The sequence below is a fragment of the Osmerus eperlanus genome, unplaced genomic scaffold, assembly GCF_963692335.1.
Source record: "Osmerus eperlanus unplaced genomic scaffold, fOsmEpe2.1 SCAFFOLD_115, whole genome shotgun sequence".
Classification (NCBI taxonomy): domain Eukaryota; kingdom Metazoa; phylum Chordata; class Actinopteri; order Osmeriformes; family Osmeridae; genus Osmerus; species Osmerus eperlanus.
In genome coordinates, this window is record NW_026911162.1 from 17,701 (window position 1) to 40,528 (window position 22,828).

Here is a 22,828-nt window from a genome sequence, read left to right on the forward strand (position 1 = left end):
CTCTCTTTCTTGTCTTAAACCTAACCCTCCTTGCTTTCTCCTCTAACCCTAACCCTCTTTTACTCCCAGCACAGGTAAGTATTATTGTTGACATTCATGTTGTATTATTGTTGACATTCATATTGTTTTATTGTTAAGTGACTTTTTATTGGTAAGTATTATTGTTGACATTCATGTTATTTTTATTGGTAAGTATTATTGTTGACATTCATGTTGTTTTATTGTTAAGTGACTTTTTATTGTAAAGACGCTTTGGTTCAAGGCGACTGTTTAATTAATAAATGTATATGTATTCCGCTTGTATTTTCTTTATTATCCCCAGTTACTCCTCAAGACTGCATTAGGATGGACTGTTTTTCTGTGGACCAGACTATTTTTCCAAATTTATATGTTGATTCACCAATTGGACTGGAAACACACACTGGGGATTTGATCAACCCTGGTGGGCCTGCCTATGGGGAGGGTGTCTAGTGTTTCGAAGGCCGAAACGCCCGATGATCCTAGGTATACTACTGATGATGTGTTTCCACAATTTAGATTCACATTTGGATTTATTTCTCACTTTTACTTGACTGACAGACGCTGAGACAGCTGTACTTGTGTTAGCAATGGGTAGTGTTAAAGTCTTCGGACAACAGTATGTCATCCCTGAGGGATGTTAATGCTGATAGGCTCCTACTTGCCAAAAAAGGTTAGGTCTGAAAGAAGAAGACCAGACAGTGACAGAAGACTTGGACACAGGATATTGGAAGAAGATTTGGACACAGGATGTTGGATGAAGACTTGAACATAGGTTATTGGAAGAAGACTTGGACACAAGATGTTGGATGAAGACTTGGACACAAGATTTTTTTATTCTGATGACCTTAGCAATGGGTAGTGTTAATGTCTTCGGACAACAGTATGTCATCCCTGGGGGTTGTTAATACTGATAGGCTCCTATTTGCCAATAGGGTCAGGTTGGAAAGAAGAAAAAAAGTCATGGACATAAGATCATCAGGAACAATACGTCCAAGAAGAATATCCTATGTAACAATAGGTGGTAGTAAAGTCTTCGGACAATTGTTTCCCTGAGGGTTACTAATACTACTCCTATTGGTCAATAGGTCTGGCAGTGGAAAGGGAGGAGCCTATAAAACAGACTCCTGCTCATTCATTCATTTCAGGGGGACGGAGTGAGTGGGGTTTCAGGTGCGCGTGCCTAATTGGGGTCTCACCTGTACTGTGGTCCCGTTGGGGTCCCACAGGGTGTTTCTTCGTTATTAATGTCACACCTAACCCTAACCCTAACCCTAACCCTAACCCTAACCCCAACCCCAACCCCAACCCCAACCCCAACCCCAACCCCAACCCCAACCCCAACCCCAACCCCAACCCTAACCCTAACCCTAACCCTAAAAAAACAAAACAACACAATTATTTATGGTTTTACATTCTTTAATATATATGTTTTGGCTTGCTTTTGCTTTGTTTGATTTTCTGTGTATTTTATAGCACTTACCTGGCACTTACTTGATTTGATGTATGATAATTTATTTTGTGTTTGTTTTTTTTCTTTATGGAACCAGGCCACCACAGAGCACATTAAATTCCCTCACTCCTAGGCTACAGAGCCGGGGTAAAGGCCCCTTTCCCCATAATGTTGGAGACCCTTCCTTCCTCCCCTCCCTTTCCCCTTATTTAAACCCACCGGTCCATCTACCCTAACCTCAACCCCTCCCCATCTTGCCTAAACCCAACCTCCCCCCCTCTCCTCCCCCCCTCTTTGCCTCTTCCTTGCTTTTCTCCTCTCCTCCCCTTATCTAAAGTTTTCCTGTCCCCCTATCCTAACCCCAACCCCTCCCCTTCTTGCCTAACCCCAACCTTTCCCCCCCCCCCCCCGTCTTTCTTTCTCCTTCTCCCCCCATATATACCCCCTCTTATTGTTATGTTATTACTTAGTTATATCATGTCTTGTCCTGTTTGTGTTATTGTTTTGTTGTTAAATTTATTTTAGAGGCTTAGATATAAGGGTTCCTGTGCCCGTGCCTACCGGACACCCCCTTGGGTGACCGGTCCCTTTCCCACTCTTTAAAAACCTAACCTAGCCAGTGCCAGGAACCCTTATCACCTCTCTTAAATAAGATTATTCTTTAGCATGTGCAAATAGAACCAGAAGAATTCAAATCATTTTTTGAATAAGGAGTCTTCCTGCCCCTAGAGGGCAGTCATACCCTGGGGTGCAGTAACAACGGAATCACATGGGCCTCGCCCCCTCCTTCTCAGATCCTTTATTGGTTTCTCTCTGCCATGCTGTTTGTACCTCTGATGAAGCTTAATTGGCGAAACGTCAGGACTTGCTAGCTTTTTTACTTGTCAATTGTGTTTTAAACAAAATTCTAAATGACCTTTACCTGTTTTTAATGGGGACCTGAGACTTATCCAACCACTAAGGATTCCTGGATCTTTAAAATAATTCCAAACAATTGAGCACATGGACTTTTTTCCTGCACTTAATCCCAGCATCTCTACTCCATTTCTAAGGGTTGGCCACCCTATTACAACTGGGATGTAAGTATGTACATGATGGATTCTGTGTGGTTTCCTTTTTGAAAAGAGCGTGTGTACACACTGAAGACTATTTTGGAATTATTACCTCCTCCTTTTTCCCTTGATCCTTTAAAGAGGAAAACTAAAAATATACAAATATCTCCTCAAAATTCCTTTTTTTAAATTCAACCATCACAGACAAAACTGCCTTCAAAACCAAGCTGGTGTTGCAAAAACTTTCAACAAACTTTCCCAGCAACATATGGTTCATGGTGATATATGTACTTCCTTTTGGGAGAAATCCTATAGTACTTTTTTGAATCCACTAGATGGCAGCAAAACACCTTGTTTGGTGAAGAGTTGATTTACAAAGTGAGTTCTTTTGTGTATTGTGGTCATAATTTCTCTGTAACCCCCCTTTTTTTTCTTGGTTATTGGAAGATTGTGTGTTGTGTATTTTTATTAATCTTAACCCCTTTCCTTCCCTTTTCCTAGTGACCCATTTGAATTAATTTTGTATTTTTAGTCTTTGTTACTATTGGATTTCCTATTACAGTAGGGCTCCAAATATTGATTGATGGATGACTCGGAGGATATAGCTATCCCTTCTCATCATTGCTTTGGGGTTAGAGTTAATGCTAAACCTAAAAGTTATGGGACTGGTAATAGACCTATGGCCCCAGGGGACCTAGTACTTACTAAAAAGTACTTTAAATTACTACAGGCAATACATCACTCAGAAATCCTAGCCCACTCTGCTTCTACAGGTTCTAGTCCCCCAGGTATGTCTAGGCAGGTTATGAAACTAGCAGCTTTTATTAAGCCCGCCTCACCTACCGTGGAGACATTGGAGAAAGTCAAACAAAATACGGTTAAGTGGTTGGAGAACAACCTTTGCATCCTGAGGGAACACTATGACTCTGTTTTAGCACTGGGCTTGGAGGCCCTACCGAGCTTTAATGAAGAGGCCTTTCATAAGGCAGTGCAGTGGGGCAGGGTAAGATATAGGCGGAGATTTACTACCTCTTCAGCAGAGACTCTTCGAACTATGCTACAAGCCACCTTGGTGGTGGTGGAGGATGGGGACACCCTAGATTTAGCTGACCATGTGGAGTTTCCACCCCTCCCTGTGAGGCACCCACCTGAGAGACGTCTATCCTATGTCCAGGTGTTGGCTTCTCCCCAGACTGTAGTGATCCCTCAGGTAATAACACCACGACTCACTACTAGCCTACCTCCACCTCGAGAGAAAAGAGGATTGGCATTGGAAAAGGTTCCACTGTCCCCCTGGCCTACTGAGACTCCTCCTCCTCCCCCCCTTCCTCCTTCTCATGTAGTGCAGATTGGGGCTGAACCGGGGCCTGACTTGTTTGATAACATCACCTTCTCTCTAAGGGAGGACCCCTCCTCAGGGGAAGATAGTGAGATCTTTAGCCCCCGAGTGCAGAACCTACCATCATCCAGGATCACTGACTTAGGGACAGCTTCTGGAGGTCTTCCTTTTCTTTCCAATGTGGCTAATACCTGTAGTAATTCCATCCTCTCTGCATCCCCTTTAGACCCAGTATCACAGGTTCCTAATCGAGTGGCAGAACATCCTGTGAAGGCAATGGTTGGATTAGGTGGAGACATGATGATGGGAAACAACACTAAAGATGACTCTCATCCAAATGTGTCCCAATCTGAGTCCCCCCCAAAACATTTAAAAACCTCTTTGCCAACAGTGGATGCTCAGTCCATACGACGAGAACCTCTAAGGCACCCAAATACAAACAGAAAGATCCATGAATGGAATCTGAAGGTGGTTAAACCTATTCTAATAATAGGAGACTCCAATTTAGCTAGGATCCCTTACTTCTGGGATCCTCGGGTTCAAGTTGATAGCTTCCCGGGAGCTAACTTTTACCATCTGAAGGGAATCTTAGAGAAATTGGAACCACACCAGACTGTGGAACGGGTAATCTTGTCCGCTGGCCTTAACAATTGCCTTAGCGGACAGCTGTCTAGTACCATCTGGAAACAGCTGCAACAGCTGTTGAAGACCTGTGAAACAGTCTTCCCTAATGCTGAGTTATATCTCCCTGTCATTAATTTTTCTGATAGGTTGAGCAAAGAAGCCCAGTCCCTACTCCGTCTGCTCAATCAATCAATATTAGATAAATGTAATTACTTACCTGAAATCAGTAGACTTCGTTTTCAAACTGTCCCCAAAGATCCAGTCCACTGGACTGCAGAGACGGCCCAGGAGATCCTCAAGTTTTGGCTAGACCAATTAAACATGTGATGGGAGATGAGAGTCAAGAAACAACTCCCGATTCAAACATCACTAATCTCTCCCGTTCCTATAGATTGAGTCCTATAGAATTAGGGGTCTTGGAAAAAGGACTCACCTTTATCCCCACTCCACAGAAGTTGGACCGTCTGGAGCTTCGGAGAGATTTGTATGTCTATCATAGGAGACTCAAACTCTTGGATCATTTTGACTATGAAACAGACTTCTCACGGGAGCCTTTTACTGACCCATCCACTTGGGACCCTAAATTAGAGTCTGCATCTCCCCCTATACAGCTGTTAGTGAGGAAGGACTTAAATGTTTTTGGGAGGTTCAAACCTAGACCCCCTATTAAGTCTAACCTGACTGTGGAGGAACTGAAGGCCATTAAGGATTTGAGTAGCAATAGAAATATCATCATTAAGCCGGCAGATAAGGGGTCACAAATTGTCCTTATGGATAAAGCCCAATATCTCCTAGAGGCAAACAGACAATTGAATAATGATCAACATTATAGCCTATTGCCTCACTCTATCCAGCCTGAGACTCAGGACAGAATCAGGGAGATGGTCAGAGAGCTTTGTGAAACTAACTTTATTACAAAGAGGCAAATGTTTTACTTAATGGGCCCAGATGTACCGAGGCCCAGACAGTTTTACTTATTGCCCAAAATTCACAAGGCTCCCGACAAGTGGACGGTGCCTTCTCGGGTCCCGTGTGGACGCCCTATTGTGAGTGATTGTGGGTCAGAATCATATAGGGTAGCAGAGTACATTGATTATTATATCAATCCCCTCTCTCAAAGACATAATAGTTATATTAAAGATACATATGACTTTGTCAATAAAATCAAAGGTTTAATAGTACCTAGAGGCTGCTTTCTATTCTCTATTGATATCAACTCACTGTACACTAACATTGATACATCTCTGGGGCTACAGGCGGTCCAGAATGCCTTTGATAAATTTCCAGATCCCGAGCGGTCAGATAGGGGCATTATTGGACTTTTAGAATTGAGCCTTACTCGAAATGATTTTGTTTTTAATGATAAACACTATCTCCAGATTCATGGCACAGCCATGGGTAAAAAGTTTGCTCCAGCGTATGCCAATCTGTATATGTGCTTTTGGGAGGAGACAGCATTTATTAAGTGTAAACACCTACCTTTAGTATACTACAGATATCTTGATGATATCTTTGGGATATGGGAGCATTCTCCTGGGGAATTCCAAGACTTCCTGGGGATCTTGAACACACATCACCCAGCCATCTCCATAACACATAACATACAATGGGAGAAATTGGAGTTCTTGGATACTCAGGTGTTTTTTAGGAAACAGGAGGGAGAAACCTTATCACTGGGAGAAACCACATCACTGGCTACTAAGGTATTTTTTAAGGAAACTGACAGGCATGCACTGTTACATAAAACAAGTTTCCACCCTAAACATACTTACAGAGGGCTTGTCAAATCACAACTTATAAGATTCAATAGAATCTGTACCTACCTCGAAGATGTAGAAGAGGCCACTAGAACGCTCTTCGGAGCCTTGGGTCCTCGCGGATACTCTAAGAGATTCCTAAGGGAAATCAAAGCAGAGGTCAAGCGGATTTTCCAGAGGGAGGGAGGCTATAAGAAGACGATTGACAACCGTAACATCATACCTTTAGTGGTCACATATTCACAAAGTTTTAGGGTTCCTACCTCCAGACTTAAATTTCATTTTCAACAGGCTCAACAATCTGTGGGTGAGTTGGAGAATTTTAGGGTTATATCGGCATACAGAAGGAATAAAAACCTGAAGGATATGTTGGTGCACTCTAATTTTTCCACTAAAAAACAACCACCAAAGAACGAAAAACATTGTCTAAAAATCAAATATCTTAATAACATTTTTTCAAAAAGGGGGATGCCAATATGGCAAGAGATGGGATTGAGTACCTCGAATGTGGTCTATGGGATCAGATGCAATCTATGTCAGAAAATATACATTGGTGAAACACAAAATTCTGTGGGGGTGAGATTAAAACAACATTTGTACCACATGGTGAAAATGGATAGACATACATCATTGTATACTCACTTTCAAGAACATTTTTTTGAAAATGTCTCTATTTTCGGCCTGGAAACAAACCAATCCTGGTCCAAAACACAAAGACAGAAAAGGGAAAGACATTGGATTGCAGCCTTGAACACTGTAGACCCATTAGGGCTTAATGAGAAGTTTTGAGCTTCCCTTACCTCTGGTTGTGGGGAGGTGGGAGGGGTTGAGTCGGCTGAGTAGACTCATGGTATGAGTCATTGTGTACATATAAGGGGAGGATTACAAGGAATGAGAATTGTTCTTTTTTTCCCTTTTTCCTTTTTGTGTTTAGAGAGATATATATCTTATTCTTATTGTTTCTATGCATGTCTTTTATGAGTGAATTATTAATTAATTTGATTCTCATTTCTTTAAAACATTATTGATCCTTCCTTTTTTGTCCATACCTTTATCCTGTGAGCGGCGGCTGATTGTAGGTGGAGGGGTGGAGGGGCCTCCGCCTGGTACATGGTGGACTGTGGAGGGGTACCTGTGGGACATAAGGGACCCAGTGAGAGAGGGTTCAGAAATAACATCCTAAAAAAACAAAAAACAAAAAGTTTTTACTTACCTTTCTTGGAGCCTTCCACTTACCTGTGCCTTGAGGGGGATCCGAGGGCTCCTATCTGGGGGTGACTTCAACACCATCTGTGGGAAAATTACATCTAAGTTGACTCACCGGGGACGCAGGCGCCACCTGGTGGCAACTTTAAGGAGGACCCTGGAGGCCGACTGGGGAAACCAGACATCCTGTTTTTTGGGGGGAAAAAAACAAAACAACACAATTATTTATGGTTTTACATTCTTTAATATATATGTTTTGGCTTGCTTTTGCTTTGTTTGATTTTCTGTGTATTTTATAGCACTTACCTGGCACTTACTTGATTTGATGTATGATAATTTATTTTGTGTTTGTTTTTTTTCTTTATGGAACCAGGCCACCACAGAGCACATTAAATTCCCTCACTCCTAGGCTACAGAGCCGGGGTAAAGGCCCCTTTCCCCATAATGTTGGAGACCCTTCCTTCCTCCCCTCCCTTTCCCCTTATTTAAACCCACCGGTCCATCTACCCTAACCTCAACCCCTCCCCATCTTGCCTAAACCCAACCTCCCCCCCTCTCCTCCCCCCCTCTTTGCCTCTTCCTTGCTTTTCTCCTCTCCTCCCCTTATCTAAAGTTTTCCTGTCCCCCTATCCTAACCCCAACCCCTCCCCTTCTTGCCTAACCCCAACCTTTCCCCCCCCCCCCCCGTCTTTCTTTCTCCTTCTCCCCCCATATATACCCCCTCTTATTGTTATGTTATTACTTAGTTATATCATGTCTTGTCCTGTTTGTGTTATTGTTTTGTTGTTAAATTTATTTTAGAGGCTTAGATATAAGGGTTCCTGTGCCCGTGCCTACCGGACACCCCCTTGGGTGACCGGTCCCTTTCCCACTCTTTAAAAACCTAACCTAGCCAGTGCCAGGAACCCTTATCACCTCTCTTAAATAAGATTATTCTTTAGCATGTGCAAATAGAACCAGAAGAATTCAAATCATTTTTTGAATAAGGAGTCTTCCTGCCCCTAGAGGGCAGTCATACCCTGGGGTGCAGTAACAACGGAATCACATGGGCCTCGCCCCCTCCTTCTCAGATCCTTTATTGGTTTCTCTCTGCCATGCTGTTTGTACCTCTGATGAAGCTTAATTGGCGAAACGTCAGGACTTGCTAGCTTTTTTACTTGTCAATTGTGTTTTAAACAAAATTCTAAATGACCTTTACCTGTTTTTAATGGGGACCTGAGACTTATCCAACCACTAAGGATTCCTGGATCTTTAAAATAATTCCAAACAATTGAGCACATGGACTTTTTTCCTGCACTTAATCCCAGCATCTCTACTCCATTTCTAAGGGTTGGCCACCCTATTACAACTGGGATGTAAGTATGTACATGATGGATTCTGTGTGGTTTCCTTTTTGAAAAGAGCGTGTGTACACACTGAAGACTATTTTGGAATTATTACCTCCTCCTTTTTCCCTTGATCCTTTAAAGAGGAAAACTAAAAATATACAAATATCTCCTCAAAATTCCTTTTTTTAAATTCAACCATCACAGACAAAACTGCCTTCAAAACCAAGCTGGTGTTGCAAAAACTTTCAACAAACTTTCCCAGCAACATATGGTTCATGGTGATATATGTACTTCCTTTTGGGAGAAATCCTATAGTACTTTTTTGAATCCACTAGATGGCAGCAAAACACCTTGTTTGGTGAAGAGTTGATTTACAAAGTGAGTTCTTTTGTGTATTGTGGTCATAATTTCTCTGTAACCCCCCTTTTTTTTCTTGGTTATTGGAAGATTGTGTGTTGTGTATTTTTATTAATCTTAACCCCTTTCCTTCCCTTTTCCTAGTGACCCATTTGAATTAATTTTGTATTTTTAGTCTTTGTTACTATTGGATTTCCTATTACAGTAGGGCTCCAAATATTGATTGATGGATGACTCGGAGGATATAGCTATCCCTTCTCATCATTGCTTTGGGGTTAGAGTTAATGCTAAACCTAAAAGTTATGGGACTGGTAATAGACCTATGGCCCCAGGGGACCTAGTACTTACTAAAAAGTACTTTAAATTACTACAGGCAATACATCACTCAGAAATCCTAGCCCACTCTGCTTCTACAGGTTCTAGTCCCCCAGGTATGTCTAGGCAGGTTATGAAACTAGCAGCTTTTATTAAGCCCGCCTCACCTACCGTGGAGACATTGGAGAAAGTCAAACAAAATACGGTTAAGTGGTTGGAGAACAACCTTTGCATCCTGAGGGAACACTATGACTCTGTTTTAGCACTGGGCTTGGAGGCCCTACCGAGCTTTAATGAAGAGGCCTTTCATAAGGCAGTGCAGTGGGGCAGGGTAAGATATAGGCGGAGATTTACTACCTCTTCAGCAGAGACTCTTCGAACTATGCTACAAGCCACCTTGGTGGTGGTGGAGGATGGGGACACCCTAGATTTAGCTGACCATGTGGAGTTTCCACCCCTCCCTGTGAGGCACCCACCTGAGAGACGTCTATCCTATGTCCAGGTGTTGGCTTCTCCCCAGACTGTAGTGATCCCTCAGGTAATAACACCACGACTCACTACTAGCCTACCTCCACCTCGAGAGAAAAGAGGATTGGCATTGGAAAAGGTTCCACTGTCCCCCTGGCCTACTGAGACTCCTCCTCCTCCCCCCCTTCCTCCTTCTCATGTAGTGCAGATTGGGGCTGAACCGGGGCCTGACTTGTTTGATAACATCACCTTCTCTCTAAGGGAGGACCCCTCCTCAGGGGAAGATAGTGAGATCTTTAGCCCCCGAGTGCAGAACCTACCATCATCCAGGATCACTGACTTAGGGACAGCTTCTGGAGGTCTTCCTTTTCTTTCCAATGTGGCTAATACCTGTAGTAATTCCATCCTCTCTGCATCCCCTTTAGACCCAGTATCACAGGTTCCTAATCGAGTGGCAGAACATCCTGTGAAGGCAATGGTTGGATTAGGTGGAGACATGATGATGGGAAACAACACTAAAGATGACTCTCATCCAAATGTGTCCCAATCTGAGTCCCCCCCAAAACATTTAAAAACCTCTTTGCCAACAGTGGATGCTCAGTCCATACGACGAGAACCTCTAAGGCACCCAAATACAAACAGAAAGATCCATGAATGGAATCTGAAGGTGGTTAAACCTATTCTAATAATAGGAGACTCCAATTTAGCTAGGATCCCTTACTTCTGGGATCCTCGGGTTCAAGTTGATAGCTTCCCGGGAGCTAACTTTTACCATCTGAAGGGAATCTTAGAGAAATTGGAACCACACCAGACTGTGGAACGGGTAATCTTGTCCGCTGGCCTTAACAATTGCCTTAGCGGACAGCTGTCTAGTACCATCTGGAAACAGCTGCAACAGCTGTTGAAGACCTGTGAAACAGTCTTCCCTAATGCTGAGTTATATCTCCCTGTCATTAATTTTTCTGATAGGTTGAGCAAAGAAGCCCAGTCCCTACTCCGTCTGCTCAATCAATCAATATTAGATAAATGTAATTACTTACCTGAAATCAGTAGACTTCGTTTTCAAACTGTCCCCAAAGATCCAGTCCACTGGACTGCAGAGACGGCCCAGGAGATCCTCAAGTTTTGGCTAGACCAATTAAACATGTGATGGGAGATGAGAGTCAAGAAACAACTCCCGATTCAAACATCACTAATCTCTCCCGTTCCTATAGATTGAGTCCTATAGAATTAGGGGTCTTGGAAAAAGGACTCACCTTTATCCCCACTCCACAGAAGTTGGACCGTCTGGAGCTTCGGAGAGATTTGTATGTCTATCATAGGAGACTCAAACTCTTGGATCATTTTGACTATGAAACAGACTTCTCACGGGAGCCTTTTACTGACCCATCCACTTGGGACCCTAAATTAGAGTCTGCATCTCCCCCTATACAGCTGTTAGTGAGGAAGGACTTAAATGTTTTTGGGAGGTTCAAACCTAGACCCCCTATTAAGTCTAACCTGACTGTGGAGGAACTGAAGGCCATTAAGGATTTGAGTAGCAATAGAAATATCATCATTAAGCCGGCAGATAAGGGGTCACAAATTGTCCTTATGGATAAAGCCCAATATCTCCTAGAGGCAAACAGACAATTGAATAATGATCAACATTATAGCCTATTGCCTCACTCTATCCAGCCTGAGACTCAGGACAGAATCAGGGAGATGGTCAGAGAGCTTTGTGAAACTAACTTTATTACAAAGAGGCAAATGTTTTACTTAATGGGCCCAGATGTACCGAGGCCCAGACAGTTTTACTTATTGCCCAAAATTCACAAGGCTCCCGACAAGTGGACGGTGCCTTCTCGGGTCCCGTGTGGACGCCCTATTGTGAGTGATTGTGGGTCAGAATCATATAGGGTAGCAGAGTACATTGATTATTATATCAATCCCCTCTCTCAAAGACATAATAGTTATATTAAAGATACATATGACTTTGTCAATAAAATCAAAGGTTTAATAGTACCTAGAGGCTGCTTTCTATTCTCTATTGATATCAACTCACTGTACACTAACATTGATACATCTCTGGGGCTACAGGCGGTCCAGAATGCCTTTGATAAATTTCCAGATCCCGAGCGGTCAGATAGGGGCATTATTGGACTTTTAGAATTGAGCCTTACTCGAAATGATTTTGTTTTTAATGATAAACACTATCTCCAGATTCATGGCACAGCCATGGGTAAAAAGTTTGCTCCAGCGTATGCCAATCTGTATATGTGCTTTTGGGAGGAGACAGCATTTATTAAGTGTAAACACCTACCTTTAGTATACTACAGATATCTTGATGATATCTTTGGGATATGGGAGCATTCTCCTGGGGAATTCCAAGACTTCCTGGGGATCTTGAACACACATCACCCAGCCATCTCCATAACACATAACATACAATGGGAGAAATTGGAGTTCTTGGATACTCAGGTGTTTTTTAGGAAACAGGAGGGAGAAACCTTATCACTGGGAGAAACCACATCACTGGCTACTAAGGTATTTTTTAAGGAAACTGACAGGCATGCACTGTTACATAAAACAAGTTTCCACCCTAAACATACTTACAGAGGGCTTGTCAAATCACAACTTATAAGATTCAATAGAATCTGTACCTACCTCGAAGATGTAGAAGAGGCCACTAGAACGCTCTTCGGAGCCTTGGGTCCTCGCGGATACTCTAAGAGATTCCTAAGGGAAATCAAAGCAGAGGTCAAGCGGATTTTCCAGAGGGAGGGAGGCTATAAGAAGACGATTGACAACCGTAACATCATACCTTTAGTGGTCACATATTCACAAAGTTTTAGGGTTCCTACCTCCAGACTTAAATTTCATTTTCAACAGGCTCAACAATCTGTGGGTGAGTTGGAGAATTTTAGGGTTATATCGGCATACAGAAGGAATAAAAACCTGAAGGATATGTTGGTGCACTCTAATTTTTCCACTAAAAAACAACCACCAAAGAACGAAAAACATTGTCTAAAAATCAAATATCTTAATAACATTTTTTCAAAAAGGGGGATGCCAATATGGCAAGAGATGGGATTGAGTACCTCGAATGTGGTCTATGGGATCAGATGCAATCTATGTCAGAAAATATACATTGGTGAAACACAAAATTCTGTGGGGGTGAGATTAAAACAACATTTGTACCACATGGTGAAAATGGATAGACATACATCATTGTATACTCACTTTCAAGAACATTTTTTTGAAAATGTCTCTATTTTCGGCCTGGAAACAAACCAATCCTGGTCCAAAACACAAAGACAGAAAAGGGAAAGACATTGGATTGCAGCCTTGAACACTGTAGACCCATTAGGGCTTAATGAGAAGTTTTGAGCTTCCCTTACCTCTGGTTGTGGGGAGGTGGGAGGGGTTGAGTCGGCTGAGTAGACTCATGGTATGAGTCATTGTGTACATATAAGGGGAGGATTACAAGGAATGAGAATTGTTCTTTTTTTCCCTTTTTCCTTTTTGTGTTTAGAGAGATATATATCTTATTCTTATTGTTTCTATGCATGTCTTTTATGAGTGAATTATTAATTAATTTGATTCTCATTTCTTTAAAACATTATTGATCCTTCCTTTTTTGTCCATACCTTTATCCTGTGAGCGGCGGCTGATTGTAGGTGGAGGGGTGGAGGGGCCTCCGCCTGGTACATGGTGGACTGTGGAGGGGTACCTGTGGGACATAAGGGACCCAGTGAGAGAGGGTTCAGAAATAACATCCTAAAAAAACAAAAAACAAAAAGTTTTTACTTACCTTTCTTGGAGCCTTCCACTTACCTGTGCCTTGAGGGGGATCCGAGGGCTCCTATCTGGGGGTGACTTCAACACCATCTGTGGGAAAATTACATCTAAGTTGACTCACCGGGGACGCAGGCGCCACCTGGTGGCAACTTTAAGGAGGACCCTGGAGGCCGACTGGGGAAACCAGACATCCTGTTTTTGGGGGGAAAAAAACAAAACAACACAATTATTTATGGTTTTACATTCTTTAATATATATGTTTTGGCTTGCTTTTGCTTTGTTTGATTTTCTGTGTATTTTATAGCACTTACCTGGCACTTACTTGATTTGATGTATGATAATTTATTTTGTGTTTGTTTTTTTTCTTTATGGAACCAGGCCACCACAGAGCACATTAAATTCCCTCACTCCTAGGCTACAGAGCCGGGGTAAAGGCCCCTTTCCCCATAATGTTGGAGACCCTTCCTTCCTCCCCTCCCTTTCCCCTTATTTAAACCCACCGGTCCATCTACCCTAACCTCAACCCCTCCCCATCTTGCCTAAACCCAACCTCCCCCCCTCTCCTCCCCCCCTCTTTGCCTCTTCCTTGCTTTTCTCCTCTCCTCCCCTTATCTAAAGTTTTCCTGTCCCCCTATCCTAACCCCAACCCCTCCCCTTCTTGCCTAACCCCAACCTTTCCCCCCCCCCCCCCGTCTTTCTTTCTCCTTCTCCCCCCATATATACCCCCTCTTATTGTTATGTTATTACTTAGTTATATCATGTCTTGTCCTGTTTGTGTTATTGTTTTGTTGTTAAATTTATTTTAGAGGCTTAGATATAAGGGTTCCTGTGCCCGTGCCTACCGGACACCCCCTTGGGTGACCGGTCCCTTTCCCACTCTTTAAAAACCTAACCCTAACCCTAACCCTAACCCTAACCTAACCCTAACCCTAACCCTAACCCTAACCCTAACCCTAACCCTAAACCCTAAACCTAACCCTAACCCTAACCCTAACCCTAACCCTAACCCTAACCCTAACCCTAACCCTAACCGAAGAAAACAAGTCATGGACATAGGATCATCAGGAACAATACGTCCAAGAAGAATATCCTATGTAACAATAGGTAGTAGTAAAGTCTTCGGACAATTGTTTCCCTGAGGGTTCCTAATACTACTCCTATTGGTCAATAGGTCTGGCAGTGGAAAGGGAGGAGCCTATAAAACAGACTCCTGCTCATTCATTCATTTCAGGGGGACGGAGTGAGTGGGGTTTCAGGTGCGCGTGCCTAATTGGGGTCTCACCTGTACTGTGGTCCCGTTGGGGTCCCACAGGGTGTTTCTTCGTTATTAATGTCACACCTAACTCTGCCGGGGCCTTGGCCCTACTTGCTCCTATTGCCCCCTTTTCCATTTCCGCTCTTATTTACTATATTGCCTCAAGAAGATATTTTACAAGGTTTTGTTCACTCTACAATTTTTGTAAGATGGCCTGTGGCCTTACTCTCCTATTTTTGGATTTTTCACAACACTCTGGACAAGATTGAACAAGATTTTTCACAACACTCTGGACTGAAGTAAACAGGATTTCCTCATTCCAGTCTTCTACAGGATTTTTTCACATCATTCTGGACCGGGTCAAACAGATCTTCCTCACTATTCCCTGCTTCTCCTACTCTGTCTCTGCCTTCCACCCCCTGGAATTGATTCCTTTGGGCTGGACGGGAGAATTCGACTCAAGCCCTGTGGGCAGCAGTGTCATTCGCCCTGTGGGTGTCGACCCTGTATGAGTCACTGATCTAATTTCCCTCTCCTTCTCTTACCTAAACCCAACCCTCCTGCTCTCGACCCTAACCCCACCTGCACCCTATCCTAACCCCAACCCTAGGCCCCTGGTGGGTCTCTCTCTTTCTTGTCTTAAACCTAACCCTCCTTGCTTTCTCTTCTAACCCTAACCCTCTTTTACTCCCAGCACAGGTAAGTATTATTGTTGACATTCATGTTGTATTATTGTTGACATTCATGTTGTTTTATTGTTAAGTGACTTTTTATTGGTAAGTATTATTGTTGACATTCATGTTATTTTTATTGGTAAGTATTATTGTTGACATTCATGTTGTTTTATTGTTAAGTGACTTTTTATTGTAAAGACGCTTTGGTTCAAGGCGGCTGTTTAAATTAATAAATGTATATGTATTCCGCTTGTATTTTCTTTATTATCCCCAGTTACTCCTCAAGACTGCATTAGGATGGACTGTTTTTCTGTGGACCAGACTATTTTTCCAAATTTATATGTTGATTCACCAATTGGACTGGAAACACACACTGGGGATTTGATCAACCCTGGTGGGCCTGCCTATGGGGAGGGTGTCTAGTGTTTCGAAGGCCGAAACGCCCGATGATCCTAGGTATACTACTGATGATGTGTTTCCACAATTTAGATTCACATTTGGATTTATTTCTCACTTTTACTTGACTGACAGACGCTGAGACAGCTGTACTTGTGTTAGCAATGGGTAGTGTTAAAGTCTTCGGACAACAGTATGTCATCCCTGAGGGATGTTAATGCTGATAGGCTCCTACTTGCCAAAAAAGGTTAGGTCTGAAAGAAGAAGACCAGACAGTGACAGAAGACTTGGACACAGGATATTGGAAGAAGATTTGGACACAGGATGTTGGATGAAGACTTGAACATAGGTTATTGGAAGAAGACTTGGACACAAGATGTTGGATGAAGACTTGGACACAAGATTTTTTTATTCTGATGACCTTGGCAATGGGTAGTGTTAATGTCTTCGGACAACAGTATGTCATCCCTGGGGGTTGTTAATACTGATAGGCTCCTATTTGCCAATAGGGTCAGGTTGGAAAGAAGAAAACAAGTCATGGACATAGGATCATCAGGAACAATACGTCCAAGAAGAATATCCTATGTAACAATAGGTAGTAGTAAAGTCTTCGGACAATTGTTTCCCTGAGGGTTCCTAATACTACTCCTATTGGTCAATAGGTCTGGCAGTGGAAAGGGAGGAGCCTATAAAACAGACTCCTGCTCATTCATTCATTTCAGGGGGACGGAGTGAGTGGGGTTTCAGGTGCGCGTGCCTAATTGGGGTCTCACCTGTACTGTGGTCCCGTTGGGGTCCCACAGGGTGTTTCTTCGTTATTAATGTCACACCTAACTCTGCCGGGGCCTTGGCCCTACTTGCTCCTATTGCCCCCTTTTCCATTTCCGCTCTTATTTACTATATTGCCTCAAGAAGATATTTTACAAGGTTTTGTTCACTCTACAATTTTTGTAAGATGGCCTGTGGCCTTACTCTCCTATTTTTGGATTTTTCACAACACTCTGGACAAGATTGAACAAGATTTTTCACAACACTCTGGACTGAAGTAAACAGGATTTCCTCATTCCAGTCTTCTACAGGATTTTTTCACATCATTCTGGACCGGGTCAAACAGATCTTCCTCACTATTCCCTGCTTCTCCTACTCTGTCTCTGCCTTCCACCCCCTGGAATTGATTCCTTTGGGCTGGACGGGAGAATTCGACTCAAGCCCTGTGGGCAGCAGTGTCATTCGCCCTGTGGGTGTCGACCCTGTATGAGTCACTGATCTAATTTCCCTCTCCTTCTCTTACCTAAACCCAACCCTCCTGCTCTCGACCCTAACCCCACCTGCACCCTATCCTAACCCCAACCCTAGGCCCCTGGTGGGTCTCTCTCTTTCTTGTCTTAAACCTAACCCTCCTTGCTTTCTCTTCTAACCCTAACCCTCTTTTACTCCCAGCACAGGTAAGTATTATTGTTGACATTCATGTTGTATTATTGTTGACATTCATGTTGTTTTATTGTTAAGTGACTTTTTATTGGTAAGTATTATTGTTGACATTCATGTTATTTTTATTGGTAAGTATTATTGTTGACATTCATGTTGTTTTATTGTTAAGTGACTTTTTATTGTAAAGACGCTTTGGTTCAAGGCGGCTGTTTAAATTAATAAATGTATATGTATTCCGCTTGTATTTTCTTTATTATCCCCAGTTACTCCTCAAGACTGCATTAGGATGGACTGTTTTTCTGTGGACCAGACTATTTTTCCAAATTTATATGTTGATTCACCAATTGGACTGGAAACACACACTGGGGATTTGATCAACCCTGGTGGGCCTGCCTATGGGGAGGGTGTCTAGTGTTTCGAAGGCCGAAACGCCCGATGATCCTAGGTATACTACTGATGATGTGTTTCCACAATTTAGATTCACATTTGGATTTATTTCTCACTTTTACTTGACTGACAGACGCTGAGACAGCTGTACTTGTGTTAGCAATGGGTAGTGTTAAAGTCTTCGGACAACAGTATGTCATCCCTGAGGGATGTTAATGCTGATAGGCTCCTACTTGCCAAAAAAGGTTAGGTCTGAAAGAAGAAGACCAGACAGTGACAGAAGACTTGGACACAGGATATTGGAAGAAGATTTGGACACAGGATGTTGGATGAAGACTTGAACATAGGTTATTGGAAGAAGACTTGGACACAAGATGTTGGATGAAGACTTGGACACAAGATTTTTTTATTCTGATGACCTTGGCAATGGGTAGTGTTAATGTCTTCGGACAACAGTATGTCATCCCTGGGGGTTGTTAATACTGATAGGCTCCTATTTGCCAATAGGGTCAGGTTGGAAAGAAGAAAACAAGTCATGGACATAGGATCATCAGGAACAATACGTCCAAGAAGAATATCCTATGTAACAATAGGTAGTAGTAAAGTCTTCGGACAATTGTTTCCCTGAGGGTTCCTAATACTACTCCTATTGGTCAATAGGTCTGGCAGTGGAAAGGGAGGAGCCTATAAAACAGACTCCTGCTCATTCATTCATTTCAGGGGGACGGAGTGAGTGGGGTTTCAGGTGCGCGTGCCTAATTGGGGTCTCACCTGTACTGTGGTCCCGTTGGGGTCCCACAGGGTGTTTCTTCGTTATTAATGTCACACCTAACTCTGCCGGGGCCTTGGCCCTACTTGCTCCTATTGCCCCCTTTTCCATTTCCGCTCTTATTTACTATATTGCCTCAAGAAGATATTTTACAAGGTTTTGTTCACTCTACAATTTTTGTAAGATGGCCTGTGGCCTTACTCTCCTATTTTTGGATTTTTCACAACACTCTGGACAAGATTGAACAAGATTTTTCACAACACTCTGGACTGAAGTAAACAGGATTTCCTCATTCCAGTCTTCTACAGGATTTTTTCACATCATTCTGGACCGGGTCAAACAGATCTTCCTCACTATTCCCTGCTTCTCCTACTCTGTCTCTGCCTTCCACCCCCTGGAATTGATTCCTTTGGGCTGGACGGGAGAATTCGACTCAAGCCCTGTGGGCAGCAGTGTCATTCGCCCTGTGGGTGTCGACCCTGTATGAGTCACTGATCTAATTTCCCTCTCCTTCTCTTACCTAAACCCAACCCTCCTGCTCTCGACCCTAACCCCACCTGCACCCTATCCTAACCCCAACCCTAGGCCCCTGGTGGGTCTCTCTCTTTCTTGTCTTAAACCTAACCCTCCTTGCTTTCTCTTCTAACCCTAACCCTCTTTTACTCCCAGCACAGGTAAGTATTATTGTTGACATTCATGTTGTATTATTGTTGACATTCATGTTGTTTTATTGTTAAGTGACTTTTTATTGGTAAGTATTATTGTTGACATTCATGTTATTTTTATTGGTAAGTATTATTGTTGACATTCATGTTGTTTTATTGTTAAGTGACTTTTTATTGTAAAGACGCTTTGGTTCAAGGCGGCTGTTTAAATTAATAAATGTATATGTATTCCGCTTGTATTTTCTTTATTATCCCCAGTTACTCCTCAAGACTGCATTAGGATGGACTGTTTTTCTGTGGACCAGACTATTTTTCCAAATTTATATGTTGATTCACCAATTGGACTGGAAACACACACTGGGGATTTGATCAACCCTGGTGGGCCTGCCTATGGGGAGGGTGTCTAGTGTTTCGAAGGCCGAAACGCCCGATGATCCTAGGTATACTACTGATGATGTGTTTCCACAATTTAGATTCACATTTGGATTTATTTCTCACTTTTACTTGACTGACAGACGCTGAGACAGCTGTACTTGTGTTAGCAATGGGTAGTGTTAAAGTCTTCGGACAACAGTATGTCATCCCTGAGGGATGTTAATGCTGATAGGCTCCTACTTGCCAAAAAAGGTTAGGTCTGAAAGAAGAAGACCAGACAGTGACAGAAGACTTGGACACAGGATATTGGAAGAAGATTTGGACACAGGATGTTGGATGAAGACTTGAACATAGGTTATTGGAAGAAGACTTGGACACAAGATGTTGGATGAAGACTTGGACACAAGATTTTTTTATTCTGATGACCTTGGCAATGGGTAGTGTTAATGTCTTCGGACAACAGTATGTCATCCCTGGGGGTTGTTAATACTGATAGGCTCCTATTTGCCAATAGGGTCAGGTTGGAAAGAAGAAAACAAGTCATGGACATAGGATCATCAGGAACAATACGTCCAAGAAGAATATCCTATGTAACAATAGGTAGTAGTAAAGTCTTCGGACAATTGTTTCCCTGAGGGTTCCTAATACTACTCCTATTGGTCAATAGGTCTGGCAGTGGAAAGGGAGGAGCCTATAAAACAGACTCCTGCTCATTCATTCATTTCAGGGGGACGGAGTGAGTGGGGTTTCAGGTGCGCGTGCCTAATTGGGGTCTCACCTGTACTGTGGTCCCGTTGGGGTCCCACAGGGTGTTTCTTCGTTATTAATGTCACACCTAACTCTGCCGGGGCCTTGGCCCTACTTGCTCCTATTGCCCCCTTTTCCATTTCCGCTCTTATTTACTATATTGCCTCAAGAAGATATTTTACAAGGTTTTGTTCACTCTACAATTTTTGTAAGATGGCCTGTGGCCTTACTCTCCTATTTTTGGATTTTTCACAACACTCTGGACAAGATTGAACAAGATTTTTCACAACACTCTGGACTGAAGTAAACAGGATTTCCTCATTCCAGTCTTCTACAGGATTTTTTCACATCATTCTGGACCGGGTCAAACAGATCTTCCTCACTATTCCCTGCTTCTCCTACTCTGTCTCTGCCTTCCACCCCCTGGAATTGATTCCTTTGGGCTGGACGGGAGAATTCGACTCAAGCCCTGTGGGCAGCAGTGTCATTCGCCCTGTGGGTGTCGACCCTGTATGAGTCACTGATCTAATTTCCCTCTCCTTCTCTTACCTAAACCCAACCCTCCTGCTCTCGACCCTAACCCCACCTGCACCCTATCCTAACCCCAACCCTAGGCCCCTGGTGGGTCTCTCTCTTTCTTGTCTTAAACCTAACCCTCCTTGCTTTCTCTTCTAACCCTAACCCTCTTTTACTCCCAGCACAGGTAAGTATTATTGTTGACATTCATGTTGTATTATTGTTGACATTCATGTTGTTTTATTGTTAAGTGACTTTTTATTGGTAAGTATTATTGTTGACATTCATGTTATTTTTATTGGTAAGTATTATTGTTGACATTCATGTTGTTTTATTGTTAAGTGACTTTTTATTGTAAAGACGCTTTGGTTCAAGGCGGCTGTTTAAATTAATAAATGTATATGTATTCCGCTTGTATTTTCTTTATTATCCCCAGTTACTCCTCAAGACTGCATTAGGATGGACTGTTTTTCTGTGGACCAGACTATTTTTCCAAATTTATATGTTGATTCACCAATTGGACTGGAAACACACACTGGGGATTTGATCAACCCTGGTGGGCCTGCCTATGGGGAGGGTGTCTAGTGTTTCGAAGGCCGAAACGCCCGATGATCCTAGGTATACTACTGATGATGTGTTTCCACAATTTAGATTCACATTTGGATTTATTTCTCACTTTTACTTGACTGACAGACGCTGAGACAGCTGTACTTGTGTTAGCAATGGGTAGTGTTAAAGTCTTCGGACAACAGTATGTCATCCCTGAGGGATGTTAATGCTGATAGGCTCCTACTTGCCAAAAAAGGTTAGGTCTGAAAGAAGAAGACCAGACAGTGACAGAAGACTTGGACACAGGATATTGGAAGAAGATTTGGACACAGGATGTTGGATGAAGACTTGAACATAGGTTATTGGAAGAAGACTTGGACACAAGATGTTGGATGAAGACTTGGACACAAGATTTTTTTATTCTGATGACCTTGGCAATGGGTAGTGTTAATGTCTTCGGACAACAGTATGTCATCCCTGGGGGTTGTTAATACTGATAGGCTCCTATTTGCCAATAGGGTCAGGTTGGAAAGAAGAAAACAAGTCATGGACATAGGATCATCAGGAACAATACGTCCAAGAAGAATATCCTATGTAACAATAGGTAGTAGTAAAGTCTTCGGACAATTGTTTCCCTGAGGGTTCCTAATACTACTCCTATTGGTCAATAGGTCTGGCAGTGGAAAGGGAGGAGCCTATAAAACAGACTCCTGCTCATTCATTCATTTCAGGGGGACGGAGTGAGTGGGGTTTCAGGTGCGCGTGCCTAATTGGGGTCTCACCTGTACTGTGGTCCCGTTGGGGTCCCACAGGGTGTTTCTTCGTTATTAATGTCACACCTAACTCTGCCGGGGCCTTGGCCCTACTTGCTCCTATTGCCCCCTTTTCCATTTCCGCTCTTATTTACTATATTGCCTCAAGAAGATATTTTACAAGGTTTTGTTCACTCTACAATTTTTGTAAGATGGCCTGTGGCCTTACTCTCCTATTTTTGGATTTTTCACAACACTCTGGACAAGATTGAACAAGATTTTTCACAACACTCTGGACTGAAGTAAACAGGATTTCCTCATTCCAGTCTTCTACAGGATTTTTTCACATCATTCTGGACCGGGTCAAACAGATCTTCCTCACTATTCCCTGCTTCTCCTACTCTGTCTCTGCCTTCCACCCCCTGGAATTGATTCCTTTGGGCTGGACGGGAGAATTCGACTCAAGCCCTGTGGGCAGCAGTGTCATTCGCCCTGTGGGTGTCGACCCTGTATGAGTCACTGATCTAATTTCCCTCTCCTTCTCTTACCTAAACCCAACCCTCCTGCTCTCGACCCTAACCCCACCTGCACCCTATCCTAACCCCAACCCTAGGC

At 42.9% G+C, this 22,828-nt stretch overlaps 1 long non-coding RNA gene across 1 annotated transcript; it reads right to left on the reverse strand.

Annotated features, from left to right (window-relative positions):
* Window positions 1–5,965: 5,965 nt before the first annotated feature.
* On the reverse strand, window positions 5,966–6,615 carry LOC134015729 (uncharacterized). The gene is made up of 3 exons (XR_009929241.1): window positions 6,507–6,615; window positions 6,310–6,381; window positions 5,966–6,039 (listed from the first exon to the last, which is right to left on the reverse strand). It is a non-coding gene; the product is annotated as an uncharacterized LOC134015729 (long non-coding RNA).
* Between the last annotated feature and the right edge of the window lie 16,213 nt (window positions 6,616–22,828).